General features: G+C 40.4%; 1 protein-coding gene across 14 annotated transcripts in view; it reads left to right on the top strand.

Moving 5' to 3' along the window:
* The first annotated feature begins 1,233 nt into the window (after window positions 1-1,233).
* Window positions 1,234-21,015, top strand: part of GTDC1 (glycosyltransferase like domain containing 1) — a 209,304-nt gene continuing 189,522 nt past the window's right edge. For 4 of the 14 annotated variants that reach the window (XR_010369536.1, XR_010369530.1, XM_064435285.1 and 1 more), the window contains exons 1-2: window positions 1,236-1,473; window positions 10,752-10,869. The gene's annotated coding sequence lies outside the window, so the exon portion shown is untranslated. Of the gene's footprint in view, window positions 1,474-10,751; window positions 10,959-12,187; window positions 12,236-21,015 lie in introns of all 14 variants that reach the window. The other 10 variants (XR_010369539.1, XR_010369538.1, XM_064435284.1 and 7 more) reach the window with 7 other exon arrangements.

The raw sequence follows: 21,015 nt of genomic DNA, 5'->3' as shown, positions 1-21,015 counted from the left end.
GATTTTCAGGTCTTACCACTTCTGCCTAGGTAAAACCTATGAAGAACTGTCTCCTTTGTGATGTTTTCACATTTCCACAGCTTTGCAGTGTCAGGAATTCAGAGGTGCAGGACAGTGGAAAGCTATTGGAAAACAACTTTACCAGGATTTTTGAACCTAAGAACTTGTGAAACTGCATTATCCTAAGAGTATTTCTCATGCAAATCAGCCTTCTCGTCACCCTTTCATAATCACTGACTAGCCAGAGTAGGGAAAAAAAATACAAAGTTCCTCAAGTTACTGGTGTTGATGCTTCTCACAGCTGTAGTCTTTGGAAATTCTGCTTTGTCACTCCATCAGGTGTTACTCATTTTGACTTCCTATTAAAAAAAAAGCTTCTGTCTACATACCAGAGATAGCAACATGATAGACTGAGTCAGGACAAAACATTTCTCTAAAATAGTTTTGCTGGGAAGGTTTGTTACTCAGTGGGGGCAAAAAGAGGGTTGATACATCTGTCTGTAACAGTTACACCGCCAAAGGAGGCAACCAGGTTGATCAGAGATGGAGCACCTCTCCTGTGACACATGGCTGAGGGAATTGGGATTGTCTAGCCTGGAAAAGAGAAGGCTTTGGAGTGCTTTCCTTGTGACCTTGCAATGTCTGAAGGGAAATTACAGGAAAAATGGGACAAGAAAACTTACAAGACCATGTTGTGACAGGATAAGTGGGAACAGGTTCAAACTCAAAGAAAACAGGTTTAGATTAGATATCAGGAAAAAAATTCTTTACTGGGAAGGTGGTGAGGCACTGGAACAAGTTGCCCAGGGAAGTTGTGTCTTCCCCATCCCTGGAATTGTTCAAAGCCAGGCTGGATGGTGCTTGGAGCAACCTGGTCTAGCAGAAGGTGTTCCTGGCCATGGCAGCAGGTTGGAACAAGGAACTCTTTAAGGTCTCTTCCAACCCAAACCACTATACGAACCTATGATGATTCTAAGGTAACACCTGCTCAGCCTCTCCCAGGAGCCGCAACACCTGAGAAGGCTTGAGTTATGGAGAGAACACACACCTCCTACTCACATCTAACTGGCAACAGCCCTGATTGTCACTCTTTTCCGCTGCTTCTCCCAGAAAACCATCTTCCCTCTAATTGTTTCTCTTTAGCCCACCTGGTGCATAACTCCTACTTATTTATTCCTCCCACCCCTCCCCGCTCCCAAAACTCCTGCGAAGGGGCTCGTCGCTCTCCTCGCGCGGTTTGTTCCCCGCTCCTCGCGTCTCCCTGGGCTCCTCCCGCCCGTGCCCCGCTGCGGCAGCCGGGCTCTCCCCGGCGGAGCCCCGGGGCCCGTCCCGCCGTGCCCGCGGGCAGGGAGGGTCCCCGGGCGGCGGGGCGGAAGGGGGGGCCGGCGCTGAGCTGAGGGAGGGGCCGGGACGCCGGCGCGTCGGTGCCGACGGTCTCCAGGAGGGAGTGAGGAGGAGGAGGAAGAGGAGGAGGTGAGCGCCCTCGGGGTGGGGTGAGAGCCAGCCGGGAGGGAGGGAAGGGGTCAGCGGGGCGGGCGCTCGGCTGCAGGACCGGCGGCGGAGCAGAGGACGCCGGGCGAGCCCCGCCGCGCTGGGCGGGGGGAGCCCGGCGGAGCCGAGCGGAGCAGAGCAGCCGGCTCCGCCCGCCGCGGCTCCCGGCACCTGCGGCCGCGCCGAGCGCGGGCCCGCGGCTGGGCGGGGAGCCCGGCCCGCCGTGCCCCGGCAGGGGCAGGGGCCGCTCCCCGGGGGCCGCGGGGCAGCCTCCGCCGCTCTAACATGGCTGCCGGTGGGGCCCGGAGCGCGGGCAGCGGCTGCGGCTGCCCCGGCCGCTTCCCGGGGCGCTGCGGCAGCGCGGCCTGGCCCGGCCTGGGCCCGCGGGGCCCCGCGCCGCCGCCGCTGTGCCCGTGCGGAGGCTGCTTCGCACCCACACTCTTCTTTTGCCCTTTTGTTTTGTTACCCGAGGTGTGCAGGGCAGGGGTTGTGTTTTGTGGGTAGTTCAAGGGAGCGGCGAAATCCGTGTCCAGTTTGGTTCCGAGTAGCAAAATTAAAGTGTTTATACGTGTGAGCAGTTCTGCTGGTGAAGCTATCTGGAAAAATTGCACTCTTAGCTTTGGCATTCCATCAAGCTTTTTAGAAGAAGGAAAACAAAAATATTAAAGACACTACTCGTACAAAACGTGTGGATTTTAGGAAATCGGCTTTATTATTATAACCTAACTATGCCCTGGAAGAGAACACTTTGCAGCAGAGGAGCTGCTTAAATATACTTTGTAAACACATCCCAACTTCAGGAAAGTGTGTCTGGGATGAATGGGACTTGGCAGGTCTGCACAAATCTTTTAACACATGACTGGAGTAACTGGAGTAGCACACTAGAAGAGAGAAACCTTTAAAGGTGTAAAAGCATCTACTTTGTTTTTTTAAGAAATATGGGAAATAGTTTGAGGATTAATTTATGGTTCAGAGTTGAGCCTAATAGTCAGGTGAAGTCAAATAGCAGATTTCAGTGTGGGTTATAACAATGGCTTGGCATAATTCAATAGAACTATTTTATTGGATTCTCTTAACCTGGTTAACCTTAAATCTTAACCATGACAGGGTTTTTATGTAAAGAGCCTCTATACAAAGTACAATATTGAATTTTAATTGAGGCTTTCAAGGCCTTGCGTGGAGTGTATTCTTACCTCATCTTTTTTCCCCTTTCTTGAAAGTCCAGGTGTACTAAAGTCAGTTTAAATGCTGTGAGTCCAGGTTGCACAAATCAGTTAAGGGGAGATGGGGAGATAGGATTTTAAATTGGTCCTGTTTTTTTTTTTTTTAGTTTGCGTGAAAGTGAAGGTTGTTCTCAGTATAGTGTAAACACTTGGGTATTTACAACTGTAGCAATACACAAGTATGTTTTGTAACTGACTTGTTTGCAAACTTTCTGGTCAATTTCCCCCTTTCATGAATGATAGTGACGGTGGAAACTGGCATGAAAACAAACTCTGCTCAGCTCAGGGTGTTGGTGCTTTACAAACAGAGCACCAAATTCCTCCCTCAGCTGATGAAATGCAGTTTGATTTCTGGTACACCTGCACTGGAGTCTCCTGGGATGTGCTCTGAGTTAAACACCTGTTAGTTAACCCTTGTGGATCCCTGCTTTAGGATCGGTGCCACCTGCAACAGGTGCTGTTGCAAAAGTGGTGCTGGTACCTTGCAAAGTGCCTGTGTTACAGCTGAAACCTGTCGCTTTTGCTGCTAAGTCACTCAGACACCAGTGTAAAAATTATACAACTTCCTTAATGTTGTTTTAAAACCAGAGATATAGACATATTTTAAAGACCTAGCTGGCTGGAGGCCCACTTTAGAGTGGCCGGTAAAAGCAATAAACTATCCTCAAACATTCCTGCTTAATAAAATTTGAGAATATGAAAACAAAAAGTTCCTGGTTTAGCTTTTTATAAATGTTTTCTACACTCTGTGACTGCAAAGTGCTTTGAGCCCATAGCTCAGAGCCATACGCCTTGAGCATTTCAGGCCTCTGTTCCAATTTACAGCATTGAGTTTGTTACTTTCTGTTTTGATCAAAGCAGTGAAGTTTTGTGGTCTCTAACCAATGTCCTGCACTGGTGGAAATGTCTAAGCAGATGATTTTATCATCAAAACAGCACATGTTTAGTGTACTTTCCTTCACTCAGGACTCCTGGAATCAGCTCCTTGTGCAAAACCCGAATCATTGTTGGAAGCTGTGATAACACCAAGCACTTCCTGACATAGAGAGGGCAAGTAGTTCTGGCACCATTTGCTGTATTTCAATTCTTACTGTCTGTAAGCTGGAATATGACTACAGATAAGAAATGAAATACCTATGCATCTTGTTGTTTGGCTTTGCAAGATCAGAACGTGTTTATCCAAAACAATCCCATATAGTCCAGCTTGGGAGAGCCATGGGGGTAAGGCATTTCTCCTGCAGCTGTTGAGCAAATGCTTAACGTGAAATACTGTCTTGGATTAGTTGTTCCAATTGTCTTGTCCATAGACTTGAGATGCTACCTGTTAAATGAAAGTGGTAACTGCTGTTTCTGTAGAAGTTGGGGTCACAAATGTAACATATACAGTGTTCTGTTGTAGGGAAATACACTAAAACTTTCTAGTGGTATGAGAGTTATTCTTGGTTATAGTAGTGGCAAGTGTTCAGGGCTAGCCTGGATAGGGCTTGGAGCAACCTGATCTAGCAGAAGATGTCCCTGCTCATGGCAGGGAGTTGGAATAAAATAATCTTTAAGTTTCCTTCCAACCTGAACTGTTTAATGATTCTATTTTATGATACCAGTATAAAGAACAGCATCTTAATTTTGATTGTTCCACTGCTTGAGACATGAGCTGTTTTGCAATGGGAGTAGTAACAAAACCAAAGCAAATGGCTTGCTGACTTGAACAGAGTGAGTCTCTCATTGTTTGGAATTAGTTGTGTAATGTACTATTATTTTTAATTAAAAAAAATTTCAATTTGAAGAGCAAACTCTAAATATAAACTCAAGGCTGTTTGGAACTCATGCAGCAGGCATTTCAGAAAAGAAAAAATGCTGGCTACCATTTTTTTTTCCTTCCTGTTTGTATGTGAGAAATGTTCTCCACCAAGTTTGTAAAGCAGGGAAATCACTTTAATCTTTGGTGGCAGAATTGTTAACAAGGGGCTGTGGAGACCCAGCCTTGGGCTGCCCCCAGCCATCCGTAAGCGGAGCAGTTATCGGTGGGGAAGCGGGGCCAGAGTGCTGCAAGGACACAGAACCCAGTGTGAATTTCACTTCTCCATGGATTTATATCAAAGGATGTCTTAAATGTACACCTTAGCTGGCCATATTGCTGCATGTCAGATGTGAAAGTAAAAATAAACGTGTGAAGTGCCAGGCAGAGTAGGAAATGTAAATCTGAAATCATGTCTCCAGTCCATTATCCAAAATCCTGGACCCCATCTATAGGAATTCATGGGAGCATATATATGTTTTATTTTTGATTGGCAGTATTTCCTGTAGGCAAGAAATCAAAGATCTTTTCAAGTTATAAATGACAATAAGTAGGGAAGCCAGTATTTCAGATTGCTGGTATTTTGGGTATGAGTAGCTCTTTGATGTCCAAATGAGAACTGGAGGAATGTCTAAAATTAACAGTGAAGTATGTAACACTAATGATGAAATGCAGAAGTTGGAGGAAAACAGGCAAAGCCAGGCACTAAGGGTGGTTTGTATTTTTTCTCGATTAATTATTTTTTTAGGGTCAAAGCAAAGAACACAAACAGTTGTGATACATAAATCCCAAAGTAAGTAGATCTTGGATAAGCAACTTTGATTCAAATATTTGTGTGTGTATAGGTTTGCATATAATCAAGTGTTCAGAATGTATTACATATGTAATTTGCTGAATTGCATTTTTTTCCGAATTATTGTGAAAAAATGTTAGGGTGACCCAAAAAAGGGAGATTTAATTAGTTTTGCGTCTTAAAACATCTGTATGTATTGTGGCTATACAGCAGTGTACCAGTGTGGCTTCACATGATGTTTTCCTAGATTATTTTGGGCAGTCAGTGCCTGTTTGTGCAGCAGGTTGTCTGTGTTACTGATGCTCAGTGGTACAAGTATGAAATTGCCCTAAATACCATGGGAATGTTTTCTTCTTGGAGGCGCAACAGTGGTTCTTCAGAAGGTTGCTTTGGCCATGCCTCTGGCAGCTGAAAACGTGTGGTGGTCATGGTCTGGATGGATAAAACGCCATCCAGAGTGCAAGATTTCTTTCACAGTCATTTTTAGAAGCTGTCATTGAGATAAAAACACACCCTTTGAATTCACACCTAAGTAATTGGATGCAGATTTAATATGATGCAGTGTTTTATTCCTTCTCGGGATGGGATCCGTGTCCCATGTTGGGCATGACTCACCCTGGCAGGATTCAGCAGTCAAGTGTGTTGGAATGAAGGCTGGAGACCTCGCTGTTGCCATGCCTTGTTTTCCTCAAGAACTGGGAATCTTGGTTAATCCTCCTAAAGCTTAATAAAATACACATATGAGAAACAGACCTGTTGTTAAAACCATTGTATGGAAGAACTTGCAGAATATCACAAACCTTTGTGTGTACATTCAAAAGGAAATGGTTGGGAATGCTTGAAACTCGGAATGGGTGATTAGCCAGGGCAGTGGTGGTGTGGCTTAGCTCCATTTCTAGACCACCTCTTAGAAGAATATCCCACTTTTTCCTGCTCTTTCCAATCAGTTTTGGGGTAAAGAAAAAAAGCTAACCTCAGAGTTGTGTGTTAATAACCTTATTGTGGAATGTGTGACCATATAAATCTTGATTCTGTTTTATTGGTGTTTATTTACCAGGTGACACCCTTGTAGGTAAAATAGAAATGAAGACCCGGTTGCATTATGAATATAAAGTGTTTTTATAAGTATCTTGCCTAGTATATATAATTAAACAAGAACAAGTGATTTCTCATAAGCACCATAATTCCCATCATTTTAAAGCAAAAATCTTAATTGAGGTGCAGCTTCTCATTTCATCTGAATTCTATTTCCTGTGTGTCTTTCTGCTTTAATTTTTACTTTACTTACAAACATGCGTAAAATAATAAAATTAACAAGTAGTTAAACGTATTGCATCTTTTATATTCAGGTCCTTTTCAAGGTTTACACAAGGAATATGCTGTGAGATGACTTTGCTATATAAGAAATAAGATATAAGAAATCCATCAAGATCCTGTGAAATTCTGTGTTTTATGATTTCCCAGTGGAAAGTTTTTCCTGGTTTATTGCAATTTTATACAGCAAATTTCTGAGTGCAGTTTTTTGTTTGATCTGAATTAAAGTTCTCCAAATAAACAATAGCATCAGCTTGTGGACTTTACAGAATAATTTCTTGTCCTGATCTTGCTTTAAGAAAACTTTAATGAGAAATATGCTCTTGTTGTTGTTAAGTCAGTTTTCTTCTTGTTGTGATTTAAATGTAAAGGCAAGATTTATGGAAATGACTGCAGGGTGGTGCTGGCCTAATTAGTCATTATTTCGGGCAAGGCATAAAAAATTGGTTGTTCTTGTGCCTAAAACTAATAGTGTGTTTTGTATTTAATCTGTAGGTCTTTTGTAAAACAAATGGTTGTGCTAAAAACTGCAAAATACACACATTTAAAGTTTGTATGCTATTATTTTGCATGCTGTTTCGGCATGTGACTTAAATTTTTCGTTGATAGTTAAATTTACTATTATGTATATTTGAAATATATATATGCCTTAAAAGCCAGGAATAATAACAGCTGAGCTGGAATTTGCAGTAGAAATTTTGGAATTGAGTATGGCTTTTCTACTAGTGTCTATTCAAGGATTAAACACAAAGCACTGCAGTGCTTTATAAGAGTACTAATACCTATTACAAGGTTTTTTTTTTTTGTGAGGAGTTTTAGGATTATCCGTGTGATATGTTCACCATTGGGGTGAGGGGTGTCTTTCAGTGCTTTCTTTTTGTGGGCCTTGTTGAGATGAATTCCCAGTAATTGGTATTTCACCCAGAAGCGACCCAGGTGACTTAGAAATTCTGGCACCTTCAGCATGTGGAATGTCTGTCCTAATCAGGCTTAAGAGGGGGGCACTAGCCCAGTAATGATTGAAACCTGCCTTTTAAAGGAAAATATTCAGCAGGGCATGTGACATGAATGCTCCTCTGTGCCTTTGCCCTCCCCTTGTCCAGCCACAGCTCTTGCACATCCTTAGTGGCTGTGGGATGTGGCTGAAGCAGAAAGCTGCTCTGCTCCTCTCCATGAATCCATTTTGTGATTAAACTTTTAAAAGTCACAGCCTCCAACACGCCACTGCAGTTTCATGGTAGTTCTGACATTATTTTACTATTCTCGCTGTGAATTTCATTCCATAGTAAAATGAATATTATATTGGCCTTTTAAGTTGGTTGTCAGTGGAGAATAAGGAAGCTACACTTAGAGCATCTGTATGCAATCTTGGCGACAAGTAGGACCCTCTGGAAAGCTGTTACTGTTGGGGCAGAACTAATCATTCCATGTGAAATTATATAAGGAGAATTAGCTCTGACTCTACCTCATTTCCTTTCATACCGCTGTGAAAATAAGCTTAGGAACGTCAAACCTTCCCTCCTTATTTCTCTAAGTACTTTGTTAAATACTTCTTTTTATTAAGACTTATTTATTGGAGGTGCTAGAAAAGAAAATGTGTCTGTATTTCTGTGTATTAATGGGATGTGCATCCTTGCCCAGTTTGGCAGTGGTGATTTCCTTCCCAGGACTGGATTCCTGGGATCAGTTGCCATTGCCTTCTCTGTACTTTGACTTTATTTCCCTGGCGGATCATTCTGAGTACTCCACACTTAAGGTAGCATGCTTCATGTGAGAGAAAATTGTCAATCACAGCCTGCCTGGGCTATTTAGAAAAGAGAGATATCAAAAGCCTGCTTGGAGCTCTAAGGAGCAGTCAGGTCACCTGCTGAGTTGCCTGGCAGGAGCCTAAACTTGTGCAGCCTTTAAGTTTAGGAAAGAAAACGGGGATCTCGGGAGGTCACGGCTCTGTGCTGAGGCCCTGTGCTGGATGTGTGAGTGTGTAGTTCAGTGTCAGGCCAGAGAGAGATGTACGGGCCATTCCTGACATGTTCTTCTTACCAGATCTTAAAAACAATCAGTGGAGATTTGTGTAACCCCTCCATAACCTGATCCCTTGTTTAACTATCCCTAGAGGTAGCATATTTCCTCTAATACTCTTCTAATTTTTTTCCTAACCTGTTAAGCTTTTTTTTTTTTTCTTATTGTTTCTGCAGTAGATATTGCAGTAGTGGGGCATGATTCTTGTAGCTGCTGTTAACCTATTTTGAAGCTTGCTTCTTTCTTTACCTTTTTATTTTTGTACTCGCTGTTTAACTCTCCCAGATTGCTTAGGTGTTCTTCTGAGCTCATTTCTTACATCTGTATTGAAACCTGAGTGTAATGTACAACCTTAGGATCAGTGGTGAACAGAATAAATCTTACCATCATTTTCATATGATGCTCCTATCATAATTATAAATTGGAATTATTTTTCAATTTTTGGCATTCAGTTCAGTATTAAAACCCCAGTTTCAGTTTTGCTGTTAACCCTCTAGTCCCACTTTTCTCAATTCTAACTCTGTTTCCCAGGGTGCTTGCAGCATTTCCCAGGTAACTGCCAAATTTTGCAACTATGCTGTTCATCATCTAAGTAATAAATGCAAACATTAAATAATCCTGAACTGAAAATGCCAAGAGGAAGGTTATTATATTCAGAGTCCTGCAACCTGTACTTTGTTGCAGACCCAACTTCTGGAGCTGGAGTAATGGAATAGTTGTGTTGTGCTCTGATTCCCTCATTGTCTTTGGAGCCATTGCTGGTCTTGGTTCTTTCTGTCTGTGTCTGTCTTGCATTGAGAAACCTGAAATGGGACAAATCCAATCTGACGTCTTGGAGCTATAGGTGTTTAAAGAGGGGATTTTTAATGAGTTGAAAAAAGCTTGGGAATGTTTACATGGATCTGCACCCATGGGTGACTTAGTTTCTCTGAGTGGTGTGTAAAACTCATCTTTAATTGTACTTCAGTGTCTTACCCACAAATGATCATTCTTCATAGCTGCTAGATCAACACTTGAAAAAATAAAAACTTTGATCAATCCGATCTCAAGATTTGAAGTGTTCTTTTGTGAAACACATAGACAAGGGAAGAAATGCTTCTGCTTTAAAACCTTTTCTTCCTTGCTACTTGCTTGGAATATAATCTGCAGGCGTTTTTCTTTTATGTTGGTGTTTTACTAGACCTGATATGTTCAGAAACACTTTATCCTCTGACCTGGAATTTCCAAAACCAAAGCAACTAAGAGATCCTGACAGAGTTGGGAAGACACAAGGACTGTGGCTTAGAGTTAAGGCAGATGTGATTGCAACATCTGTGCCTAGGAAAGCTGCAGTCTGATCTGCCTTCTGTCTTCAGGATTTCTGGGATTCCAGGAGCAGAAGTGGTGCAGATAAGACATGTCCTCTGAGGCTTTGAAAGGCTTCTGCTCAGGCTGTAAAGCTCTTCCTTATTAGGCCCACAGGAAACACATCTCCTCTAGTGCAGCCAAATTGGTATCATTGTTAAATACTTCTCCTCGGGCTCTCCAGTGGTAACTCTGCTCCGTGGTGGGGTTATTTGGGATGAAGAGCCTCTGTGGCTGCCTCTGTGTATTGACTCGCTGAGTACATTATTGGCATGTAACTGTGTGTGGCAATTTCTGACTTGGAAGCTGTGATGCGATCCAAAGAACAGTTTATAGAGGGTTTTCCACCTTTTTCCTTAAATTGGACTCTGTAGGCCTAAAATTTGGGGCTTCTAACTTGAAATCTCCATTAGAACACATTCTAGTAACTAGGAAGAAAAATCCCAAAGCCTTGGCATGAGACAAATGAAAATTCATTTTCTTTAATGGCTCTCCCCTTTGCCAGCTGTGTTCTTGGAAAATGGGTCTTTGCATTTGGTTTGTTTTCAGTGCAACAACTGTGTTGGTTTCTGGGTGGCATAAAATTGTGCATATTCCTGTCTGGACTGTGAAGGAAGCCCTGCCCTTTCCCTCATCTCTGAGCAGCAGTCATGGGGCTACTTCCTGACCTTGGGATTGGAGCTCCCCACCTGCTGTGCTGCTCTTCTGCTGCTGTGTCCTGCTCTGAAGGCTGTGCCAGGTGAGATGTGCTTGCTCTTCTTTCTCCTTTCAGGTGAGCTCCTGTGGTCTGATGTGCAGCTGGTGAGAAGAGAGAAACTGGAGGCCTTCCCCTGTTCCATCTGCACCTTTAAAAGGACTTCACTGAAGGCAGTGCAAGGCAGGCATAGCAGGTATGATCTGTGGGAGTTCAACAGCAAATGCTTCAGAAAAGCAAAGATTCACTGCTCTAAGTTCACCAATCTCTCCTGCAGGAGAAACAGTAAGTAAGACATTAAAAGACTAACAAGATGAAACATTAAGACAATGTCCACATGACCAAAGCAGGTGGTTTGCATAATTTCTTTCATGCATAATTTTTATGTTTTTGTCATCATAACAATATGTGACAAATGAATATGCTTTGCTCTCAGTGATGTTTAAAATTTGATTACCTGAATATTGATAATGTTCGGTGCTTAGAAATATTTGAAGAGTTTTGTACTTCACTGGATTTTGCATAGAGTAATTTTGGGAGTTGAGCAGTATATTTCACTGCAGACAATCCTAAAATAAGTTCTTAATAGTCTGGATGCATTAATATTCATTTTTGGAGTTTACATTGTTAAATGTTAGTTATTAAATTCTGTTCAAGATGTAAACTCTGTACTGTTTTGTAGCATTAATTATGCAAGTTTGAAATTCTCGGTTTCATTTTAAGATAGGGCTTTTTATTTGTACGTAGCTGTTGAAATAAATTACCAGTATGAGAAAACATTCTCCTAATAAACGAGGGATGCCTGGAGTTGGCTGCTAACTGAGACAATTTAATTCATCCATCATCAGGGATGATGTTTCTTAGCAACACAAAGTATTTTCACCCGGGGCGCTTTCACAAACTTTCACATTTTTCTTCAAATGCAGCCTTGGTAGTGTTTTATATGACCTGAAGTTCGTCCATCTGTCCTGAAGCTCCCAATACTTTGCCATTCTCTCCAGTGATCAAATGATCCGATATATGGGGTGTTTTTTCAGCTTAATAATACACAAGTTGACTAGAGAATCATTTTGTGTGTCAGATTTTCCAAAGGGTTCTGGGAAATTATTTGTTGCTCTGTATAGAAAAGCTAAAAGTTATTGAAAATGTGTTACAGTTTCATAATAAAACAGATCTGAAAATTATTGGCTGGAGAGCCAACTAAATGCTTTCTGATAGTCATAGCCTCAAGGGGGATACTTGGATCATTTGTAATAAAGGGATATCTTTGATATCTTTTGGTGAATTGACTAGTATTCTGTTTAGATCATTATTTATGAAAAAACCTTGCTTGGTACGCAATGTTACATTATCAAATTGTTTGGGTGTAAGAATTGACTTAATGCATCGCCAGAATTTTCCATGTTTATTCTTTTTGTGTGCTGCATGAAATCAGAAGAAGCTGTTGATCCATTAAGACTACCTTTACTTCTTTCTTTCCATTTTTACAACATGTGTGGGGATGATTTGATCAGTGTAATTACCACCTGGGGAGACTTGGCTTGCTCAAGAAACCCCTTCAGGTATGTAACAGGTGTTGTTCAGTATGGAGAGCACACATCTTCCAAGTGCAATGTGTTATTTTGCTTTGAAAAATAATATGTCTTGATTTTTTGGTAAACTGCTCAGCAAACTTCTGTTATGTGAAGAAGTGACTAAGCCTTTGCTTCTGTCTTGCTTTGAGAGGAAAAGTTTTAGTGGTTCTTCTTTGTCAGCAGTGCATAGTGACAAGTGTTTGTTAAATGTTGTGATGAGGTAATTATTATTCAGCTCATTTTACAAAGAAGGTGTACAGAAACCCTTTTAAATTGTGGGAAAAGATGTTACAGAAACACTGATTTGATTCTTCCTCATAGGTAAAAAAATGTGGTGTTGTAGCTCATGTCATTTTAGCTTTGATTTGCTGATTTTTCATTAAGCACATGAAGTCTTTGTACACATGTGCAAAAAAATTAATGGGACGTTTAATTGTATGTCCAAGCTGGGACATCTTGTTTGAGGTGATCTTATTGCAGTGTAGGTGTTTCATGCCCTGGTGTTACTGTCTGGCATCTTGCGAGGTCTCTGGGTGTTCCCTGAAGTCATTTGAAGGATCACCTAATTTGGAAGCTTTTTGTGTTATCCCGCAGAAAATGGTATCTGATAAAAAAAAGAGGAAGAAAAATCTTTTGCCAGCCAAGATTTTAGGTCTCAAGTCTTTGCAGACAGCAGCAGTTGCTTGTCTCTGATGCTGCCTTACCTGTAAGTTGGAACTGTGGCACCTTGCAGAAAGGTTAGGTTTCTGTTTGCTCCTGCGAGGCTTTGTTGCATGTTGTGGCAGATTACCTTTGTACCTCTGCTTTAGCATCCTGGGATCAGTTGGGAAGCTCCAGAATATCTCCTTGCCCTTTCAGGTTCTGTTAAAAAAATTCTTGGTAGTCATGGTAGCTCCTGGAGGCATCTGCAGAGTCTGATGTCAGGGGTGTTTCCTGCAGGCTGGTGCAATTAATAATGTAGTCATGTTGTAGACCTGTATTTGCATCCTGGTGCAGTCAGTAAAGGCTGACATGAAGGCTGGTAATTCATCTTTCAGAAAGTCAAATTTGGAAGATTATGTATCGAAATTGCTCCATAATTGAGAGTTCATTTTCCAACTGTAAACCCAGTGTCTCAGTTTACAAAACTAACAACAGCTGCCACAGGCAGGTAAGCACCACCTGTTTCTTATGAAAGCAAGTCTCACAAATACTCTCCAGAAATGAAGAACAGTTTTATTTTGAATAAAGCTTTGTTTGAGGTAGAGAAATACAGATTTTCATGGGATTCACAAGCAAAATACAGCTCTCTGCTGTGAAGTACTGGAAGCAGTGCTGGTGATGTGTCAGTTTAGGGTGGAGGAGAAAGGGCTTCCAATAATTCCAAATAAGTTCCTTTTCCTTGGGAACATTTTTTATGTAGCAGAATGTTTACTCAGGTTGGGTAAATGGTAGCAAAATGTTACTTGAGTGCTGTGCTGAAGACAAATTAATTACTAAATGTTCCTTTTAAACCATAGCCTCTCCTGCCTTAGTGAAGCAGACACTGTGGTCCTTCTCTTACTCATGTTCTTTCTTAACTATGGATTTTCTGTGTATTCTGTGCAGTTTCCTATGGTTTCCTGTAATGACATGAAGAATTGATAAAAATTGTCTTTTTGAAGGTAGTGGAAGGTCTAGAGTCAGTCTGATAAATAGAGAGGGATAACTTGTAACGATAAACACACACTAGTGTCAAAACTGTTGTAAATTTTCAAAAACTACTTTTCATCCTCATCCAACCATGACTCAAATAAAGAACATTCCCTTTATGGCCTGCAGCACAATACAAGTTGTACTTTGTTAGCTTTCAGTTAAAGCGATGAACATATTACTTGAATTTTAGGAAAGAGGATTTGAAAACATACTATATTTAGGGTTTAGTCTTGAAGTTATAAGAATAACTAGTGGTTCTTGCTGTTGTTGCATCTTTCAGTGTTCATGTGCAAAGAATGACTTGATCAGAGTTGTCACTGGGAACATTTAGTTTTTCATGCAAAGTATTTTTGGGCAGCTTTTATTTAGAAGAATATGGGTGGAATATAAAAAAATGAGCCTAAGAAATTATCATTTATTTAAAAGGTCACAAATTATAATTGTTTGGGTGCTGTTTCTGCACTTAATCTCTGAAAAAAGGTGAGTGCAAATCAGGCTAAAGCGCTTCTTGAAGTGAGTGTTTGACCTTGGAACTCTTATCTTTTAATGGAGTGTCTTTTCAGATACTTGAGAATTCTATCATTTTATTCTAATTGGAATTTGGACACTTTTAGCAATGAGTGGTCAGTTGTTCTGTTACATGTTATGTTTGCATCTAACTCACATAATGTGAGAGTTTGCATGAAAGCAGTTGTGGTTTCATTCAGCCTCTCTACTCAACACAAAACTATTGTGTTTTCAATAAAAATCATAATTTCTCTATGTTTTTGAGCTTCATTTGTAGCCAAGGAGTAGTACATAAAAGAGGCATTTTTAGAGTCATAGAATGATTTGGAAGGGACCTTAAAGGCCATATATAAAGTATAGAACATCCTGAAATAGATACAATCAAATCCCAGTTATGCAAACAAAAAGTGAGCATCACCATAGTTGTGTATTCACTGTTAATGATCTGTATTTCATGTGAAAGGCTGACCTTTTTGGGACCTTTTCTTCAGAAGTAAAGAACAGTCTGATCTGTTTCTCCCACAGTTGTTAGGGCAGTTGGAAATTTGGTTCATCTTATTTTTTTCAGCATAACTATCACACGGAATGAGAGGGCCAATTGCTGAGATTGCAGAGGACTGTGCAGCCCCAGGCATCTTCCACTATGTGTGAAGACTGATTCTGGTTAATGCAAACAAATAAAAATGAACTGCCTAAGTTCAGACCAAACACTGACTCAGATCAGGAAAAATATGATCCTTCCCAGTGAATTAAAATGGGTGCATGAGGCTTATATGTGATGGTTTGTATAAATCAAATGGGCGGTAGATTACACATTCATCACTGTGATTATCACTGGAATGGCTTAGCATTGTAACCTGGTGAGCATTGGCCAGTGTTGTATTTATCTGTAAAGAAAGTATTAGAAAATTATAGTCTGAATTTAATTTAATTGAATGTGGTGGTCTAAAGCTCTGCAACTTGGAGTTTGAGGCAGAGAGAGAAATGGTCAAGAGCCTGCATGTGAGTTTTTTACATTTGGTGGTCTCATTACTGAAGTATAAAAGGAAGTGTTTTTCTGCAATAATAATCTATTCAAGATGCTATTTTTAGGCCAATATAAACCTATTTAAGACATCCTATATTAAATATGTAAATGCTTCCCTGTGGCCAAATGAATTTTGTCCACACAATTGCGTAACTTTAGCTTAAGCCACTTTTCAGCTTCCAGCCTCTTAATTGTTCTTTAATCTATGGAGTACAAAGAATCACATGTGTCCAGTCTTACTAAACTTTTGCTTCATTTAATTGTGATCAGGGAGATGATTTACAGTTAAGGTTTTGAGATGGGGACCATTATTATTTTTGTAGACAGGCTCTCTTCCCTTTGCCTGTTCACTCCTGAGTGGGTGAAAACATCCAGGAGTATGTGGAGAAAATGTCTGGACTGTGGTATGATACAAGTGAGCAGTCCTGCATCATTCTGTGCCTGGCTGGCCAGTGATTCTGCCTGGAATTATGATCTTCCTGTTGTGAGAGGAGCTGCAGATGTTTCAGGGTCACAACTGAAGTTTCTCACCTGAGGGTGATGTGGGATACATAGTTAAATATATCTAATTTCCTTTTTATATTCTTTATTCATAACTGGATCCAGGAGGGCCTGGTAAATGTGGAATTAGTGTTTATTTCCTTTTGTGTTAAATTAGACTTGTCACCAGATCTGTTCCTGGATTCTCATGCATCTTGCACAGCCATTCCTGCTGATTGTCATCCTCGGTTCTCCCTGTTTTTGCATTAGTGTGGGCTCTGTGGCACTTGATTTAACATCAGTGAAAAACTCTTATCAGAACTTCTTAGTGTTGATTGTCTCTAATAACTTAGAATTTTTTTTTTTTGCATGTGATTTTTTGAGGGGAAAAAAACCCCATGTATTTTCCTTGTTAGTGGAAATTGCAGATGGGAACCTCAAAGAGGAAGACCGAGGGGCATCCTCTCTGGGTTGTCCACAGTGTATTTGGTCAAGAAAAGAAACAGATTCAGGAATGTGACGTGTGGTTCTTGATGCAGAAAAAAAGATTCTCTATGCCTAATACATTGGAAAACATTTGTTCAAGAGCAAGTCTCCCCTATGCAAAAATTGCCCCTGTAGTATTGTTGAGGTCAGTATCCATGTAGGTTCTCATCCAAACTCAGTGTGGTGCCTGAGGTCAGCTTTGGCTTGTAAATGCAACTTTAGGAAATGTTTTGTCTGGTCCTGTTAAAAAGCATCTCTGTAAGTTGTTTGTTTAGAAACTTATTTACTCCTGTTCTTCCTGGGCTTGTCTTCAGTTCCTGCTTAAAAAATAGCAGCTGTAAATGAAACATTGTGTCCTGCTTCACAAGGTTTGTGGAAATAATCCTTAAGTGTATACATACCCTCGCTGACTGCTTTTTGATATTAATTTGAAGGTGCATGTTTTCAATTCTGGATGCTAAGTAGACTTTTCTGTGTGGAAAAAATGTGTTGTGAGTTTTGTGAGAATGACTGTTGTAAGCTGATGACTACTGCAGTCTGTGATCCAGGGAGGAATTATCAAAATGCTATTTCATAAAAATCAAATAAACTCTGTGACTGATCAAGTGGGCAAGTGCACATGTCCCTGTAGTTCTCTGAACATCCTGGCTTGACTCATTACTACCAGAGAGGTGTCTGCACTTCATCATGTGTTGGCATGTTCCCTGAGACTCAGCATTCCTCTTCTGTATTATTTCTTGATAGTTCTTTCATTAATCCTTCAAAAGTGCTGGACTGCTTAATGGAGTCAGAATAAAAATAATGCATTTTCAGAAAGTCTTCCAGTGTGCTCTGTTTGCTTTCTGCATCTCACTTAAGTGTTAATCAATTAAGTGATTCTGATTCTAGTCACTCCCCAGGTTGGATCTCCGAGATACAGGGATGGATAAATGTACTCTGTAAATTAGGTGTGAAACGGTTGGGGAAATGCACAAGCTGGTGCTCTGCAGAGCCAAGGCAGGTCTGGCTGGGCTTTATTTTAGCTCATGTGTGGGCAGGCTGGCAAGGCTAGTGCTGAGCTGGAGAGAAGTGGATGTCCTGGGAAGAAATTGCTCCTGTAGGAAAATGCTCAGGTGTTAATTTTCTACCTGTTCTTTTCTATCTGTTTATTACTTGAGTTGTGTCACCAGGGCTGTTTTGTTCTGCTCTTCTGGTTTTTTTTTTACATTTTAACTTCTAAAATTCTTAGTTGGTAGTTGGGAGTCACAGGCCATCAGGTGCCACAGTTTTGCTTATAAACAGGACCAGAATATTTTAACAAAAAATTGTTGCCAACTCTCTAAGGATTCTGCTTAATAAGTAAAAATTAATATATGATATTATATAGACAGTGAAAATAAAGCTTATGTTTCTTAGGTATCCTATTATTTCAAAATTAGATTTGTTATAGGTATATTATGATAGGCAGAACTATAACAGATATTCCCTGGAAGTGAATATCTGCTGAACTGAGATGCCTAATATAGTCTCTGATTGAACTGGCCTGGATATAATTAATTAATTATTGATAGCAATCCATTTGTGTGCTGTGTGAACAACGGAGAAAGATCAGAAGGTGCAGCTGCCTCCACTTTCCTGGTAAAGAATCTTCCAGTCTTGAAAACCCAGCCATGGTAGATGCCAAGGTTGGAGACCTGAGCCTGTTGTAGTCTCCATTTAAGACACTTCCCCAAAATTATTTTGCCTACTCTGAAATAATTTCACTGAATATATCTTGTCCCTAGCATTCACATATTCAGCAACCCGCAAGTTCTGCTCAAGCTGTGAGTTTTAGAGGGTGTCTAATGTTCTGTTTAAAGGTGAGGATCCTGTTACATTTTTTTTCTTTAAATTTTATGAGCATTTTATATAATGATGTTGCTGTCATGCTTTTGGCCATGAATCAGCACAGCGTTTCTGTGCAGGCTTTAATTGAAGCGTGGAGTTGTCTTGCTGTGCAAATGTTGAAGTCAGTGAGACTATTAATTAAAATTAAGTATCTGCATAAGTGCTTTTGCTAAAAATAAGTTGCTTCATAACAGCTTTGGGCCATATTTGGGAAGGAGGGGGTTGTTTTTTTCAAACTTTGGGAATAGGTATAGTTTTCTCTCTGAACTGCATGATGATAAAGTGTAGCAGCAATACCAGAGGGCAGAATGTTGATGGGAAGAAGTGTGAGCTTTCTGCCTTGTCAGATGTCACCTAAGCTGCTATTTATTGATTTTTTTTAAGAGAATAAGACTGTTATGGTTTTTGTATTGCACAGAGACTGGTGAAAAACTTGAGAAGTTATTGCTTAAGCTGGCACTGTAGTGGAAGCACACAAGTGACAGGAATCAATCAGTTCTTTATCTGCCTTTGAGTGCCTGGTTACAACTCTGTTTTTCTTCCATCAGTTATTTAAAGTTGGAGCTTCTCAGAGTGAGACTCCTTAGGTACTTCTGCTGTGTGTCATTTGTTTTCTAGCTGTGTTTGAAGCCATTAAAAATATTACCAGGGACTACTGAGCTGTGGCTTTTCCCATATGTATTAGACAATTTACAATACAGATTTACTGTACAATTTACCTTATAAAATGATCTGATTTATTAATTCTCACGGTACCTTGGCAGAATAGCATCCTTTTGTCTCTTCAGTCTGGCTCTTTACCAGACTCACTTTATCATGCCAGCCTGTTACCTTTTTTCTGATTTCATTCAAAAATGGGCTCCTTACAAGGTCTAGCACTCCTCACCTGCAGCAAACCAATAAATTAATAGTGGAGGTAAGAGATCACTGGAAACATGGGTAAGAGGAGCGTGCACCAAGCTGTGTGTGCTGCCAGGTTTCTCATTGCACCTTCCTGTCTCTTCCAACACTGATCTTAATATCTCTGCGCTGCCTTTTTGCAGGTGTATGTGGTGTGTATAAAGCAGTGGCCACAGAGCTAGGCAGCAAAAGATGAGCGACCCTATTTCACATGATGCCAGCCGGGATGAAGCCTTGTTTGCCTGAGGTCACACAGAGATCTGATGCAGGATTGGGACGCAGGTGTTTCCTGAGCACAGGATGATTCTTCTGAGGTGCTTCAGCACGATGTGTGTTGATATCTCCAAGCTGTTGGTTTCTCACTGCTGCTGTTCTTAGTCTCTATCAGTTAGTCCATGATTAATAGCAGAAGCTGAGAATCCCATTTGTATGTGAATGCAGTGATCCTTGCTGAATATCACATGGTTGTTCCTAAAAGTGGGACTCTGTAGGTTCCTATTTAAAGTAATTTATTAATGTTGTTGATGGGGTTGCATTTGCTTAGTGTCACTGCCAAAAGTTTCTGTAAAGCACTGTCACATGAACACAAAGCGAAATTTACGTTGTTTGGGGAAAAATACCAATGTTGCCATCTTTACTATGAGCACGTCAGTTGCTCTTTATTGCTTTTTAAATTTGATTTTGTTGTTGTATGGCGAGCTTTTCAATAAACATAGTGGTTTCATTTATATAACACTAGAATTATTGTTAATGCCCAGGTTCATACTGCGAATTACGTGTGTAATATTGTGTCCAGTGGGATCCTGTATCACAGAATTTGCATAGTTATAGTGCTGGTGACATCGTATCTCATACAAAGAACCCAGGGACCTGATACAATATCAGTAAAACTGTCTCCTAGGTATGATTCAAACAGTTTTATTAGCAACATATGGGGTATGAAGGAGCCACAGAGGGTAGTTTTGAGTGTAAGGGTGCTGGCCTATCTTTTTCAGCCTGTAATTATATCAGTCCTCTTCTATGGCATTATTTGTTGCTGCTCTGGGATTGCAGAAAAAATAACTACTAATATGATGACACAAAGGATCAGAATAAATTATAATTGTTGACTTTACAAGAAATTCATTGGCAAAAAGGCTTACTGTCCAAAGCTTGGATGTCATTTCTGGTGCAGCTTCAGAGCTAAGCCTCTGCATTAAATAATATAGTTTTGAAAGTGTTAGGTTTTCTGGCAACCTTATCCTGCTGTATTGGATGCTTTTGTGATCTGACAGATACAAGGAAGAAACTTTTTGGCTGCATTTTAGTTTTTAATCTTAAGCTAAAGGAGTGCATTTTGTTTAATTGATAGTGGGATACTGAACTCTTGTTCCCCAAATGGAACATATTCTAATTAATCATCTTGAAATAAAGAGTTCATAATTTAAATTATGACATTAAAACTTGCGAAAATATAATTAGAAAATTACAGTAGTGCTCTGTTTAGTTGGACTTCTTAAAGTCATGAAATATAAAAAAATAACTTCTACATGTTGTAAAAACGATACAAGTTTGGGGTTTAATGTTTCTGCCAGTTGGCTGAAGAGCCGTAGTGTGTATGTAGCTATTAAAGAAAAATAGTATTTGACTACTTCCCAGATAATTTTTTAAAATCTGTGTGTTTTAAAATACTGGGCTGAGCAACTTCTCTGCACAAGAGCCTGTGTAGGGAATTGAGACTGTTATTTGGACTTTAGTCAGAGTTACTTCTGAATATTTTTATTCCTCATTGAGGTTCAGCATGGAACAAACAGTCTGGGACCTCTGTGCTGCTTCACTGATGTGGAAG

The sequence above is a fragment of the Passer domesticus genome, chromosome 10, assembly GCF_036417665.1.
Source record: "Passer domesticus isolate bPasDom1 chromosome 10, bPasDom1.hap1, whole genome shotgun sequence".
NCBI classification, from domain to species: Eukaryota; Metazoa; Chordata; class Aves; order Passeriformes; family Passeridae; genus Passer; species Passer domesticus.
The sequence above is the reverse complement of the archived record's forward strand: the minus strand, read 5'-3'. Positions and strand labels throughout refer to the sequence as shown.